Consider the following 16,758-nt stretch of genomic DNA (forward strand, 5'->3'; position numbering starts at 1 on the left):
ATTGGAAGCAGATGTCTCGATGTCAACATGCTAGGGATATGGAGAAGAATACTAGATACTTTCATAACCTAGCATCGATGAGAAGGTGGAATAACAGAATTGATACTTTGCTAATTAATGGAAAATCAGTGCGGAACTAAACCAGAATAAAAATTGTAATTAGAGAATTTTATAAAGAGTTGTATCGAAAGGAGTATGCTCCTATGGTTGGGTTCTGTGATGGGTTGGTAAAGCAAATTGATGATGAGGAAGCAGCAACATTAGAGGTACTGCCATCGTCTAAGCAAATTTGAGAGGCAGTCTGGGATTGTGAGTCCACTAAAGTTCGAGGTAGTGATGGATATAATGTGAATTTCATTAAGGAATGTTGGGATGATATTGGTCAGGAGTTTATTGTAGTAGTGTTGGAATTCTTCCAAAGTGCTAAGCTACTAATGGATGCTAATGTAACGTGGGTGGTGCTAACTCTAAAATTTGAGGGAGCCAAAAAAAATAAAAAATCTTCGGCGGATTAATATAATAGGTTGTATATATATAAGGTAATATCGAAAGTGTTGGTGAGAAGAATGATGTTAGTGATGTCAAAATTAGTAAAAAAATATAGTCTAAAGGGACGGAAAATATATGAAGGTGCCTTTATTGTTTCTTGTTTGATTTTTATTTTTTCATTTCATCCAATTTAATTCAAATAATTTTAAATTTAGATTATTATAATTTAAATTAATAATTTAATTTAATTCAATAAAAATAAATATATTTATATTGCTGTACTAGTTATTTATGAATACTGTAAAATTAATTTTAAAAAAATGATATTATTTATTTAACTTGTTCTTGTAGTTAAAAAATTATATCCACTAAAACTAAAAGTTTCTGGAGCAAAATTTGAGACCTGACAAAGTTGGAGAGCAGAGAAAAAAAAGAAAATTTGTGAATATTTAGATTTCGATAGTATTTATATATTTATAATTAAAAATTAAATTTTTTATTAAAAATTAATTAATAGCGCGCTGGTCTTTTTTATAAATAACGAATAGATATATTTATTTTTATTAAATTAAATTAAATTATTAATTAAATATACTCGTATTATTATACTGATTATTTATGAGTATGGACAAATTAATTATCAAAATATTTTTAATATAACTATAAATATTAAATAAATATTTAATAATTAAAAAATATTGTATTTAATAAAATTATTGTCTCTTAGGTTGTGTTTATTTTTGTAGACAGGACAGGATATGACACTGAGACAAAGACACTGAGACAGAGACACTAAAAATTATTTTTTATGTATTATGTTTAGATACAATGGACAAAACATTAATGTAATGTCTAGTATTATGTTTGGATTAATATGAACAAGACTACAATATGATATAAAATTACTAAATAGACATATTTAGTTTTAACTTTCATACCCACCTCTCATCATGTCTCTGTCTCGGATTCCTTCACTGCCGCCCTAACCGTACTCTTTCCGAAGAACTATGGAGGAATGATTCTTGTTCCACCTGGACGACGTTGCCTGTTTCCGCGCCGCTGCCAACTCGTTTTCTGTTTCTGCCCACTCAGTCTCTCTTCCTTCTCTTTTCGGGTGTTGTTCTGAATCTTCTCTTTTCAATTCTTGTTCGGTATCTTGATTTATCTTTTTCAGGGACAGTCACATCTATATATGTTTTATCTAATGCTCTTAAACAATCCTAAACCAAAGAAATTGAAGTGTCAAGACTAATTCTATACAAAATTATAGATTATACAAAATCACTACCTCAATTATTTACTATATTTACGTTGAACCATTTTCATCTGGTCATCTGGAACAGGAACAACTTTTGCAAACAATAGACTTTGGACACGTATAACTGAGGATAACACCTTGTTGAAATACCTACTTATTGTTTCTCCTGACCTATAAAATCTAACTTGAAGTGTGCGGTTCTTTTTATGATGAGCTAGTATTATTAAAAACGTAATCACTTGCTCAAGTATATTTACATGACTTTCTTCTCTTAATCCACCTTAAACTTTTAGTAACTCACACAATCTTCCTAATGCATCTACGCTCATCCTTAATTCCCAAATGCAATTTCTATAGCCCCTCCTATTATGCGGTTCAATACATTCCGTCTTAAGGAATTAGTATTAATTTCTCTATTCCTAATCAACAAATATCCTCTTCTCCTATTTCTAAAATACAAAAATACGAACATCAAAACTAATATTGTAACAGCTTCAAGTTCAGCCTGAATCATAAAAGAAAAAAATAATAAAGAAATCGTCTAAATTGCTCAGAGCGGTCCAATGATTCCATTCTTCCCTAATCAACACATAAAAAACAACTTATATAATTAACACATACTAAAAATTATCAGCAACAATAACATAACTCACTAATTATTTTAATTTTTAGTTAAAAATAATAACAAGACACAAATTCAATACAATTTTTTCATTCATTCTTTCATTATGAACAAATACATCAACATATTAAAATTCAAAATTATTTTTTCATTCATTCATACCATCACTGTAAATATTTAACATTTTGTCAAAGAAAAGAATATAGCTCTTCTTCTTATATGATTTTTAGATTGAAAAATCATAAAAAAATTAAAAACGAAAAAATAAAGACAAAGCAGAACAAAATTCTTTTAAATAGAAAAACAAAAACAAAAGTAAGAAACAATAAGAGGATAGGTAGAGTAATATCTGATTATGTGACTGATAAAGAGAAGAACAGACTTTCGAAAATTGTAACAAGAACGAGTAGTAATTGGCTGCACAAAAAAATTAATAAAAAATAAAAAAATAATAAGAAGATACAAAATCAAAAGAGAGAAGAACCCTAAAAAAATCAAGAAAAGAATCGGAAAGGAAAAAGAAAAAGAAGAAAGAGAGACAGAAACAAAGAGCAAGAAGAAGATATTACTGTGAAAGAAATGAAAGAAGAGGAAGAACAAATCAAAGTAGAAGACGACGACATAAAGAGCAATAAGAAGATAAAGAATGAAAAAAAAAAGAGCAAGAAGAAGAGAGAGTACCTGAAAATGACGGTAAAGAAAAGCTAAGGTTAGGGTTTTTCACAATATAATATAAGGGGTAATTGTGGAATAATGAAAAATAACCAAAGACAAAAAAAAAGATTTTATTAAAAATCCTGTGTCCACCATCTTATTTTCGTGTCCATTAGTGTCTTTCGTTTAGAAGTAGTATCCAGTGTCCATATGATGCAACCTTAGATATTATTATATGATATTATTAGATTAATTTTATATTTAATACTCGGTATCCAATAAATATAATTATAAAATACAAAATAAAAAAAGAGAAAAGGACAATTTAGTCCCTGACCTTTTAAGCCTCAGACATTTTCGTCCCTGAGCATTGGAAAATACATTTAAATCCCTGACGTTCCTGAAAATAAGACCGATCAGTCCCTCCGTCCATGAGCCAGCCTCAAAGTGGACAGAAAATGCTGAGCTGGCTCCCCCTATGCTTACCTGGCTCAACGGCGTTCCCACGTGGTACGTTAGTGGGATAGAGGTTTTGAAAACGGAACACATAAGTCCCTCTCACTCAAGTAAAATGACTACATTGCCCTTAACCATAATTCTATCCTCACCGCCTCTCTCCTCTTCACCTGCGCAGCCCCCAACCCTCCTCTCCTCACTCTTTCTGCCTTCTCAACTATACACACACAAAACAAATGCATTCACACACATGGAAGAGAGATCCGAGAAGGGAGATGCGTCGCCGGTAGGGTGTGGGCCGCCGTCACGCCATCGTCAAGCTGGAGGGAGGAGCCGTCGCCGCCACGCCTCACCGTCGATCTCCTCTTCACCTGCGCTCAACAATCTGCTGAAACACGCTTTCACCACAATTTTTACTAAGGGTCTCCAGTGCCTACATCAAATACATACCATGCATGTGAGTTAGAGTTATTCACTATCTTTAACGCATCCTTTGCTTGCCTGCAAATTTAATCAGTTCAGCAGAGAAGATCAAGAACAACATAATCAAGGAAAACCCACAGTGTCCAGAATAAGTTATAAAGAATCAATCAACATACTTAAGATCCAAAACCAAAAAGTAAAAGCTGAATATCAAGTTAACAAGAAAAAAAAGGACACACTTTCACTTTTTCCTACTTGACACCTAGCTCACTAAGCCACAGTGTATGAATTACCAACAGTTCTCTGGCAAACACTAACAGAAGATTAGGAACCTAGTGAACAGTGATCATTGAAATTACATAAAATTACTCACAAGCCAAAAACATACATAATATCTAAATCACAGGTGTAGTATCGATTTGAAGACAGAGACTTCACTTTAGCAGTCCATTAATGAGAATATGAGAGACAAAAAGAAAAGTTAAACAGAAAAGGAGCAAGAGTATGAGCTATAAGGTTTTTACTTAGGGTCCAAATTGATGATATCACACAACTCAATGTTAATTGCCCAATCAGGACCAATAAGCATGTCACTTGTTGCCCTCTCAGCACACGTAGCAGCATTGTTAGCCATCTCTCTGCAAAATCCCAAAACCACGCAACGACAAAATCCATATCAATAAGCAAACCCAAATTATATACCCAATCCAAAAAAAATCTAAACTTGTTATTACACCTTACTAAAATCGTCATTTATTACAGGCATGACCACTAATTAATCCACAATTTTCAAAATTATCAAACCTCACAGTACCAATTCAATCGGTCAAAAATAGCAGAGAGAGAGAGAGAGAGGGAGAGAGGGAGAAATGACCTTAACCTTTAGCTGTGGAAGGAAAACAATCGGAGAGTAGAAGAATTAAATTGATGGAATGGAATGGAATCGTAGAATCAGAATAGAGAAGCGAATCGGAATGTATGAGGAAGCAGATGAGAGATTGGAAGAAAGAAGATCGGTCTCCAATTGGGGATTGAAAGCAGGTGAAGAGGAGATCGACGGTGAGGCGTGGCGGCGACGGCTCCTCCCTCCAGTTTCACGATGGCGTGACGGCGGCCCACACCCTACCGGCGACGCATCTCCCTTCTCGGATCTCTCTTCCATGTGTGTGAATGCATTTGTTTTGTGTGTGTATAGTTGAGAAGGCAGAAAAAGTGAGGAGAGGAGGGTTGGGGGCTGCGCAGGTGAAGAGGAGAGGGGCGGTGAGGATAGAATTATGGTTAAGGGCAATGTAGTCATTTTACTTGAGTGAGAGGGACTTATGTGTCCCGTTTTTAAAACCTCTATTCCACTAACGTGCCACGTGGGAACGCCGTTGAGCCAGGTAAGCATAGGGGAGCCAGCTCAGCATTTTCCGTCCACTCTAAGGGTGGCTCATGGACGGAGGGACTGATCGGTCTTATTTTCAGGAACGTCGGGAATTTAAATGTATTTTCCAATGCTCAGGGACGAAAATGTCTGAGGCTTAAAAGGTCAGGGACTAAATTGTCCTTTTCTCTAAAAAAAAAAAAAACAGAAAAGAGATTCAAAATCTTAGTTATATACAAATGCTATATATACCATGATCAAGAGAGACAGACAGAGGCAGAAAGATTTCTCCTATTAATTCTCAAAATTAAAGTACCATTCTTCAACTGAGTTCTGAAAAGTACTACACTCCTTTTGGGACTTTTGGGTTCTCTATTTTGCCGCTAATAAGAACATTCAGTTGGGGACGTATACCTTCTTCTTTCTTCCTATCATAATTTCATTCAGATCCTTCATTGGATTATCTATCTTCCACAGTTTCATCCATTCTAGATACGGTAATTATCATGTTACGTTATTTGTGTATATATAATTTTCAATCATTGTTCTTCAAAAATTTATTAATAAAAAGAATTAAAAATTATTATTTTTATTTATTCATATAAATATATGCTTTAATATTTATCGTTTAAGATTTAGAATTAACCCTAAAATTATTGTCGCTTGTGTTTATTTGAATTAGAGTACACATTCACGAAATGGCCAATGATAATATCCTTAAAAGAGAAGCAAAATCACCATCGGTCATTGAGTGTGCGACGACGGCGGCGGCGGCAACGGAGGTGGAGACAGTTTCGGCGGTGAAATGCTGTTGTTGTGGATTGGTGGAGGAGTGCACGGAGGCGTATATTACGCGCGTGAAGGAGCGTTTCGAGGGCCGTTGGATTTGCGGACTTTGTGGTGAGGCAGTGAAGGAAGAACGGCTGAGATCAAAGAACAAAAGTGAGGATGAGAGTATTATGATGACAATGGATGAAGCAATTAGAAGTCACATGAAGTTTTGTCAACAATTCAGGTCTTCAATTAGTCCACCCAATAACCCCACTGAGGAATTCATAATTGCAATGAAGAACATCCTCTTTAGGACATTGGATTCTCCTAGGAAGGACAGTTTCAATGGTTGTAGGCCACTAGGTAGATCCCAAAGTTGCTTCTCAACCATACAACCAACAACAACAAAAACTACTACTACTACTTCTCAAGATCAGACACTTTCTGAGTGATTAATCATTGTTGTTGGGAGCTTACAAAAGAGGGAGATCAATAATCATAATGATTGATATTCTATCAAAATGATTTAGGGTTAATTGGTCTCTTTTTCCATTTAATTTTACAATTATATTTACTTTGGGGACATTTTTTATTTTTTCTAAAAATTATTCTTGGGTCTTCTCATGAAGAAGAAGAAAAAATACCACTGTTGTTACCATACGTTAAAATACAATTTTTTTTTCTTACTCTAAAAGTATTTAAAAATATTACAACATTACGAGAAAATTATATAAGTTTTTTGGAAAAATAAGTTATGAACTTGTTTAAACTGGGTTAGTACAATAACTTATTGGCCAAATAAAAATCATTTTAAAAAAACATATAAGAAGATAAAAAAAAAAAACTTAATTCAACTTAATTATAAAAATATGAGTTTATAGTAAAATTATCTTGAAACATAAAATATTTTTTAAATTCATTTTTAAAAGATGTTATCAATCAATTAGTCCTCTAAAATTATGAATTAATTATATTTGTCATTTACATTAATAATTTTCATCAATGATTGATAATTTGAAATGTTGATTGATATTATACATGACATCCTATATATGAAAATTTATCAATTTAGTGGTCATATTAGAAATATAATTTATGTAATTAAAAAAAATAACTAAATTGATAGATGTTCGTAAACATATTTAACCAATATTCAATTAGACAGGTCAAATATCATATATGCATGTTAATTAATATATTTTTAATTTTTTACAAACATATTTTGTCAAAGTTCAATTAGACATATTAGATATCATATATGTTATGTTGTCAATTAATGTTTCATAATATTAATTATTGACAAAAATTATTATTAATAAAATAACTGAAGGACAAATATGATTAATTTTAATCTTTGATGGATAAATTTAATTGAAAAAATTTTTAAGAGACAAATTTAAAAAATACATCATCTTTTAGGAACTCATTTAACTATTAACTCATAAAAATATCTTGTTTACCTAATAAAAACCAGTTAAAAAAAAAAAAAGACGCATAAGAAGATCATAAGCAGTGATTGTTTCTTTACTTGTCTTACGTACGTAATGTTTTCAGGATCGTTGGTTTCTAGGATTATGGTTTAGGTTTTGAATTATTGGTCTTTCTTAATTTGATATTTGTGATTGAGTGGATTGATTGAGTTGGAAGAAATAAATCTTCCATAGCGACTTCAATCTAAATGTCGCTTTTTGATTATCTATCTCCATTTGAGCAAAAATTTCCGTTCCTTTTATTGGTTCATTTTATGAAATCTTAGAAGTATATTTATTTGTTAGTAAATCTTTACTATTTTTTCAATCACCTACGAAAAATTCTCCTAATAAATAATAGTAGAGAAGACTCGAATATACTTAGTATTTGTCAACTTTGCTATCTCTCTTGACTAACTCTACGTATTATCATGCTAATATTCATGTTGATATACAACTGCATTAAATATAGTCATGTGTTCTTATGTATCATATAATTAATCATCTCTTTTTTGAAAAAAAAAACGACAAACAAAACGTTTTTATTTTATATTCAACACACACAGAATGCCTGTACATATGAAAAGGAAAATGAAAATGAAAAATAAATGACTCATTAATAAACTATTTTATATGGTAGAGTCTATAATGTCTATAATTATGGTGACTAGATAAATATTATTAAAATTAAAATTATTATTTTCTTATATTTTGATAAAAGAAATTATTATTTAAATTAAAAACTTGTTAAATAATAAACAAATATTATGTTAATTTTAATAATACTTTATAAATTAAAGCACTATAACTATTACAAAAATATTATTTGTATAATAAAATTAACTACTAATATCAGCCATTATAAATACATGCATAATTTAATTTAATTTTAATATATTTTATATTTTAATGTGTATTGTATACTAGTAGTTATGATGTATGAATATGGACACGAACATGAGACACGACATAATATAGAACATGTAGACATATAAATTTTAAATTCTTATAATAAGACATAGGGACACAATATATACATAAATATAAATTATCTTTTAAATAAATTGTAATGATATTTTATTGATATTAAAAAATAAATTAATTTTTAACTATTTTTAATATCTTTTTTAATTATATAAAATATTTAAATATTTTTTGTTTTAATAAATAATAATATATACTATTTTTAGATTCATTTTAAAAATACATATTACGAATAAGATTCGATATGCTGATATGTGATGATATTTAGGTATGTTTAAACGTATTTAAAAAATAATCTTTTATTTTTTATTAAGAAACGGTTAAAAACAGAAGACACACATGTTAAAATAAATATTAATAATAAGTATCATGTTTAAAATTATCTGGCCTACACACACAATAACTCATCAAAGTATTCATGCTTAATAAACTATATTAGTTATTTTAAGAGATAAGTACGATTTTGGTCCCTAACGTAGAGGTTGAAAATTTATTTTATCCTCGACCTTTTTTTCGCTACAAAATGGTCCCCAAGATTCCAGTTTATTTTAAAATAGTCATTCGGACAAAAATACCCCCTCCCTCCCCTCTTCTTCCTCAACCAGAAGCACAAGCGCAGGCAGAAGCAAAAACAGGCAGAAGCAGAAGCAGAAGCAACCAAAGCATCAACAACAACAATGAAATAAAAGGAATAAACAGAAACAATCAGAAGCATCATCAACAATAACAACAATGGAATCCTTTGAATCTGAAAAATTAAAAAAAAAGGAATAAAAAATTGAAACAGAGAGAAAGGGTTGCGGTGGTGGTGGAGAGGAGGGGCTGCGGCGGTGAACGGCGATGTGGTGTTGGCGGAGTACAAATCGCCACGAGGAGGGTGCTGTGGTGGTCGCGGCGCTGTGGAGGACTTCGATCCTCTCTTGTCGGCGGCACTGTGTATTTGCTGAGGAAGAAAGGAGCGGCGTGGAGGAGCATCGGCGTGGAGCGACTGCGGCGGTGTGGAGCTGCTGCGGCGGCAACCTTTCCCCTTCCCCCTCTTCCCGAAACAACACCCCTCCCGCTTCTCTTTCTCCCCCCTCCCCCGTCTCGGCTGCGCTGTGTTTTTGTTGAGGAAGAAAGGAGCGGCGTGGAGGAGCAGTGGCGTGGAGCGGCTGCGGCGGTGTGGAGTTGCTGTGGCGGCGACCTTCCTCCTTCCCCCTCTTCCCGAAACAACACCCCCTCCCGCTTCTCTTTCTCCCCCCTCCCCCGTCTCGGCGGCGCTGTGTATTTGCTGAGGAAGAAAGAAGCGGCGTAGAGCGGCTACGGCGGTGTGGAGCGGCTGCGGCGGGCGACCTTCCCCCTCTTCCCCCTTCCCCCTTCCCCCTTTCCCCTCCTCCCGAAACAACACCCCCTCTCGCTTCTCTTTCTCCCCTCCCCCTGCGTCCCTTTCTTTTTTTATTTTATTTTATAATTTTTTTAGTTAGAGATAATTTGATAATAAAAATAAAAAATTTGGTAAAAAAGACGATTTTAAAACAAACTGAAATCTTGGGGACCATTTTATAGCAAAAAAAAGGCTGAAAACAAAATAAATTTTCGACCTCTACGTTAGGAACTAAAATCGTACTTATCCCTTATTTTAATACACCTACTATAATTATAACTATTATAACCACCGGACTTTACTACCATAGGCAACATAGGCTTTATCACTCTATATAGTTTGAAATATAATATATTTTTATATTACTCTTCTGGCAAGACGACAAAAAGACAATGGAACTTTTTTAACTTATTTATGATATGCATGTTCACAAATCAATTTCATATATGGACCATTCTTACTGATATCTTTTCCTTTGCAAAATTTTAGAAGAACATAGGTATGATAGCGAAGAAATAAATGCCTTCAGCTTCACCCATTTACTATGTTTGACTAGGCATAAAACATAAAAGAACAAGAACAATACAAGAAATGGAAGAAAAAAATATCTAAGTGTGATGGGGTCCCTATTGCTTGTGATAGTTAGGCACATGGAAAAATTGTGTTGTATCATAGAATAGAAGATGCCAATAAAATGGGGTCATTGTGTAACAATGAGTTATCGGAAAGAATCCGTACAAAGTTAGACCCACCATAGCAACAACTTGGAAAGTGCTAGGACCTTCTTGAGGCTAAGGATATGTTTCATACAAAACAAGTCAAAAATCTTATCGCCACTGTGGTGCATGCCTAGCCACTCTTGTGCTTTGCTTTCTTCATAAGATTCAAGTAACAATGCAAGTTCATTATTGTTCATCCTAATTCAGAATTCACACATTTATATATATACTTGTTCTGTTTAAGACCAAAAGGTTTTTTCCGTTTGGTCCGGGTGAAGCTTTATCATGGCCCGTCCGTCATACCGGCGGCTCGACTATAATTACATCCGATATGGGATCAAATCTTTGAAGATATATCATATTTCTAAACCGGAACTATACGCGGAATTAAATAAGATTATATCTGTTCATCATATTCTATCTCAAAATAAAAAATCAGGTCCAATAAAAATAAAAAAGTCATTTATCATTTACTCGATCTTTTTAAGAAGTCAAACATAACAAAAAAGATCATTTTTACTTGTCCAAAATAAATAACTGTCTCCTCAAATCTTTATTATTATTTCTATCTCACCTAAAAGATAAATCCCAACAAACTCTCAAGATGAAGGGAATGGTCATCTACCAAAAAAGATAGAATTTCTCTAGAAAAGTTAGTTGTTGTCTCTACTATAAATATATTGACATCCCTTAAGTATATTCACATTCTAATCTACTAAAAACTTGTCTAAAATCATTGCTAACTTAAATATCGGAGTCCCTTGCATGTACCACCTCCCATCTCCTCATGAGGAACTCAGACGGCGATACATCGGCAGAACAAGTCAAATGCTACCTCATAAAGAGTGTGGGTCTCACGTTCAGACCCAAATCACTGTTTCACGTAACTGTCGGAATGATATCTCCTCTAAGTTTCTAGATTTAGAAATTAATAATGGTTTACACTCACCATCCTATGGATATAAAATAGAGGGCTATGAATAGGTGAAGAACTAATTTATCATAGATTTAAACTCGATTTAAGGGTCCAATAGATTGCTACATAATACATCATATACAATATAATATTTAAATTCTGATATTTGTTTAAGCGAACAAGTCAATTAACCACTCAATTAAGCTTAGTTAATTATTTACAGAAATATTTAATTACATATTATTCACCAAAATACCAAGTTCGAGTTAGTCTCGAAAGTGGATTGAATATTGAGTAAAACTTAATCCGCAAAGTTAAATATTTAAATATAGAAAAAAATTGGTGAAAAATATCATATATATTATCATTTCAGATATTAGGAATTGATTTTGTTGCCTAACCTTTAATTTACTAAAAATATTCGTCATATTAAATATTGTAAATCGAATACATATCAACATAAAACACGGGTAATGCTTCTCAATTATGTCAACTATTTTTAGCCATAAATAATATGTACTACATTACAATAATGTATGTATTGTTTTCTTGTGCTGTCACACCTAATTATATTGACATGGTTGTGTTTACCGCACCACATTTGGTTTGGGGAAAAGAATGAAAAGCTCACCAAGAAAGGGAGAAAGTAACCAAAGTATGACATAAGAATTAATAATAAGAAAGTTAAAAAGTGAGTGAGTGAGTGAGTTTGGCTCTTACTTTCAGTGGACTCCAGTCAATAGCAATAGAAGGAGCAGATTATGTATGTTTCACTGATTCAGCAAAAGACAAGCACCAAGAATCCAACTCTCAATCATTTTCAGTTTATTTTCTTTTCATAATTAAATTGTTAAAGGTTTTCTAAACAATTTTAATTTAAATTATATGTTGTCCAAATTTAGTTTGTTCCATGTGGCTAACGTTAGTTATTCGAATTCCTTACGTGATAAATGGTTTAGGGTTCAAAATTTAAATTTGGATGACATGTGATTTAAATTAAATTTTTTAAGGAAAACTTTGACAATATAAAATTTTCAATAATAATATTTTTTAAATTTAAAATTCGGATGAGCTATTACTTCATATACAAGCGTTTTTTCCATATAAGTCTTTACAAGTCATTTATATTCACGCGCTTCATGCCGTTACTGCACATTCTTCTTCTTGTTGTTATTACTGCACGTTCCTCGTTATTTTTCTTCTTTATTATTTTTCTCTTTCTCCTCTATCATCAATTATCTCGTTGTTGAAGATAATGAATAATTCAGGTTTAGATTATTGTTTTGAATCCAATCAAGTGACTGAGGTGTGGTTCAATTCAGAAGAAAAAAATGTAGTATTAGAAGAATTATTTTGCTATATTTGCAGCAAATTTGGGTGTAAAATGAAGATATTTGAGTGTATTTTAAGAATTTGAGTGTATTTTTATTCTGATAAGTTCTGTATAATTCAAAACTCTTTCTCTTCCTCCTCCTCATCTTCTACTGCTTCTTTTTTTCATCATCGTCACCATCTTCTTCTTCTTTTTTTCTTATCCATCTTTTCCTTTTTGTTTTACCTTCTCAAGTTTCATCATGTTTTACTCTCTTAACAAGAATAAAAACAAAAAAATCAAACAAAGAATAAAAAGAAGCACATAATGCTGCAAAATTATTTGAAAGAGGATGAACTTACATTCATTTAACTAAAAGAAAGAAAGAAATAAGAAAAAAAAGAAGAAAAAATGCAGCATTAGAAGAAATATTTTTCTGTATTTGCAGCAAATTTGGGTGTAACACGAAGATATTTGGGTGTAATTTAAGAATTTTAGTTGTATTTTTATTGTGATAAGTTCTACATAATTCAAAACTCTTCCTCTTCCTCCTCCTCATTTTCTGCTACTTCTTCTTTTTTTTCATCATCATCACCATCTTCTTCTTCTTCTTTTTTTCTTATTCATCTTTTCCTTTTTGTTTTACATTCTCAAGTTTCTTCTTGTTTTACTCTCTTAACAAGAATAAAAATAAAAAAAAAATCAAACAAAAAAAAAAACACATAATGCTGCAAAATTACTTGGAAGACGATGAACTTACATTCATTTAACTAAAAAAAGAAAGAAATAAGGAAAGAAAGAAGAAAAATGCAACATTAGAGGAAATATTTTTCTGTATTTGCAGCAAATTTGAGTATAAAACGAAGATATTTTGGTGTAATACGAAGATATTTTGGTGTATTTTAAGAGTTTTGGGTGTATTTTTATTCTGATAAGTTCTGCATAATTCAAAACTCTTCCTCTTTCTCTTCCTCATCTTCTACTGCTTCTTCTTCATTCCTCATCTTCTTATTTCGTTTTCTTATAATTCTTTTTGGAAGAAAAAATCAAACAAATTAAAAAAGAAAAAAATACATAATGTTGCAAAATCAATAGAAAGAGAAAGAGAAAAAAAATGTAGCAACAATAACAATAATTAAAAAAACCACGATAAAAATGAAACACACGAAGAAGGAGAAAAAGAATAAGGAATACAAAGAATGTGAAATATAAACATTGAAGAAGAACAAACCGTTTCTTATCTTACGCTATTCAAAGTTGAGAAAGTACGTATTTAGACGCTCTCTAAATTAAGGATAATTTTTGTTGAATTTGGATTAATTTATATAGACTTGTATATATATAACAAGTCTCATAATTTAAATCGTAACAATTTAATATTATATCATCTAAATTAATTCAAACTGCATGTAGTAAAAACATCTTATTGTAAAAAAAAATGTTACTTTGATATGCCTATTAAATCGCGAGTTTGTTATGAATTTTATATGTTTTAATTGAAAACTCTTTTTTTTATTGTTTTTCTTTTATTATTTTTTTACCATCTTCTCTTTTTTATTTTATTTTCTAATAATTTTTTTATTTATTCTCTTAAGAGAATAAAAAAACTCAAACAAAAAAGAATAAATAACTACAACACATGAGAAAGAGGAGAAAAACAAAATTTAATATTATTTTTTGATAATTTTTCATAATTTAAAACTCCTCCTCCTCCATAATTCTTGTTTTATTTCCTTAACAAAAATTTGTGTCACAGTTAAAAAATTTCAGTGTCAAAACTGAAAAATTTTTGTGTCACACTTAAAAATTTCGATATTATTTTCTGACAAATTATATATAACTCAAAACTCATCATTCTCTTGTTCTTCTTTATCATCATGATCTTTTTTTTCTTCTTTTGTTCATCTTCTCCTTCTTATTTTATCTTCTTATAATTCTTCTTGTTTTATCCTCTTAACAAGAATAAAAATAAGAAAAAATCAAACAAAGAAAAAAAAATACATAATACTGTAAAATCATCAGGAAGAGGAGGAGGAAAAGAAAAGAAAAATGCAGCAATAACAACAACAATAAAAGAACACAAAGAAAAAAAATGAACGCAAAGAGAAATGCAAAGAAGAAGTTGAGAAATTGGAGCGTATAACTATGCTCTTGTTAGGAATAAGGAGTATGACCACAATCCAATCAATCATGTGTCAAATAATTTGTTATTGTTATTATATTAAAATGTTAATATAATAACGTCCTTGATTAAATTTAGAGATTTATCATTGTGATAGTGATCACAATATTGATAGATGAATCTTTTATAATTTAATCTAAATTGTTCTTGGTCATAGGATTATTAAAAAAATGACATTAATAATATATATATATATATATATATATATATATATATATATATATATATATATATATATATATAATGGTCTTCATCGGATGAATATTAATAGTTCTCATTTATTAAATTATATATATAGATGGTGCATATAGAGATATAACCATTGAACTGACTCACTTTGGGAATTCCTAATGGTTATAATTACCGTATATTTGTCAATAGGATATTCTCAAGATGAACATAGTAATAGAGTTTCCTTTGACCTGCGACTGTCATAGTAATTAATAATGTATTTATTATACTTTGATCCCGGACACCTAATACCCTAGGGTTCTAGTTGAATGGATATTGGGTATGATTTAAATACTTGTAGAATTAATGATTAATCAATAAGGAATCCGTCAACTCTCGGTAAAGAGTTTGAGCTCTATGATTATAATGACTGAGACGAATAAAACCTTGGTCAAGGGGATTGAATGAATGAAGAAATGAGTTTCTTAGGTCATTCACGGTTCATTATAATAATGGTAACAAGTTAGAATTTGACAATTAAACCATACTCTAAGGGTTAACCAAGAGCTGGAAAGATGGAAGGAATTATACTTTGTTCTTCTGAGGTTCTTAGTAAAAATATATTACTTCATACTATCGGGTCGTTGAGGAGTGTTGCTAGATGTCAACCTTAATAGTAAATTTAATATGATTAATTTACTACTCGCTTAGTATTGAACCTATGGGGTCACACACTAACGAGTGTTTTAATCTTTGCTGTAAAATTATTTGATTATTATTTTGATTTGATCAAATAAATAATTATATTAATTCAGATGGCATATTATTATATTTTTTGCTAGCACCAAGAATATAATAATAATATGATAATTGAGAATATTAAATGAGATTTGAGAATAATTGGTTATTCTATTTCTAAATTTGAATTCTAAATTTGGATGAGATCCTAATTGAATCTGTTTCAAATTGAGTTATGATATGATTCATAAATTTGAAGGATTCAATTTTAGAATTTTATGATATGATTTAAATTTGAATTGAGATTCAAATTTAAAATCAGTAACAAATCTCATACTATATATATGTATGCCAAGAGTAGAGGAATGTGATGGAGATGAGAATAAAACAAAAGAATTTTATTCCTTTACCTCTACGCACATAAATGTATGTGAACCTAATTCTTGGAGAAGAATTTTATGGCGTGCAAAGAGTTGCATGAGGTTTCTTAATTTTAGATCAGATGTCCATTGGTCAAGGAATTGACAGCAAAGGTTGGTCTCGGTGTGGATACGCATAGCGCCTTCGTATAATCAAAGAATAAAGTTTTTACTAAAGCGTTTATAAAGGTATTTAGATCTGATCTATATATTAAATTATTGGAATAAAATTTAAATACAAAATAGATCTTTAGGATTACTTTCTTTTTTTCTACTGTGTGTTATGAACACATAGTAATCCTTTAGCTCTCACTAATGACATTGATTTTTGTTGGATTTGGACCAAGTTAGTTAAACTTAATTGCCAAAAAAATTTAAATATGTAATATGACTGATATATTTTTTAGATGTATTATATAAAAATTTCACAAGTTTTAGAAAATTAG

The 16,758-nt window shown here is 30.9% G+C and overlaps 2 long non-coding RNA genes across 5 annotated transcripts; one reads left to right on the plus strand and one right to left on the minus strand.

Annotated features, from left to right (window-relative positions):
- Positions 1-1,277: 1,277 nt before the first annotated feature.
- Positions 1,278-4,929, minus strand: LOC112755862 (uncharacterized). 4 transcript variants are annotated; one of them, XR_003179087.3, is made up of 4 exons: positions 4,777-4,925; positions 4,427-4,540; positions 3,361-3,912; positions 1,278-1,709 (listed from the first exon to the last, which is right to left on the minus strand). It is a non-coding gene; the product is annotated as an uncharacterized lncRNA (long non-coding RNA). The 4 variants fall into 4 exon arrangements; XR_003179088.3 differs by lacking the exon at positions 1,278-1,709 and adding an exon at positions 1,946-2,326; XR_011862691.1 differs by lacking the exon at positions 1,278-1,709 and having other exon boundaries at positions 3,235-3,912; positions 4,783-4,929.
- Positions 4,834-6,624, plus strand: LOC112757846 (uncharacterized). The gene is made up of 3 exons (XR_011862692.1): positions 4,834-4,943; positions 5,145-5,765; positions 5,951-6,624. It is a non-coding gene; the product is annotated as an uncharacterized lncRNA (long non-coding RNA).
- The last annotated feature ends 10,134 nt before the right edge of the window (positions 6,625-16,758 follow it).

This window comes from Arachis hypogaea, chromosome 6, assembly GCF_003086295.3.
Source record: "Arachis hypogaea cultivar Tifrunner chromosome 6, arahy.Tifrunner.gnm2.J5K5, whole genome shotgun sequence".
In the NCBI taxonomy this organism is placed as follows: domain Eukaryota; kingdom Viridiplantae; phylum Streptophyta; class Magnoliopsida; order Fabales; family Fabaceae; genus Arachis; species Arachis hypogaea.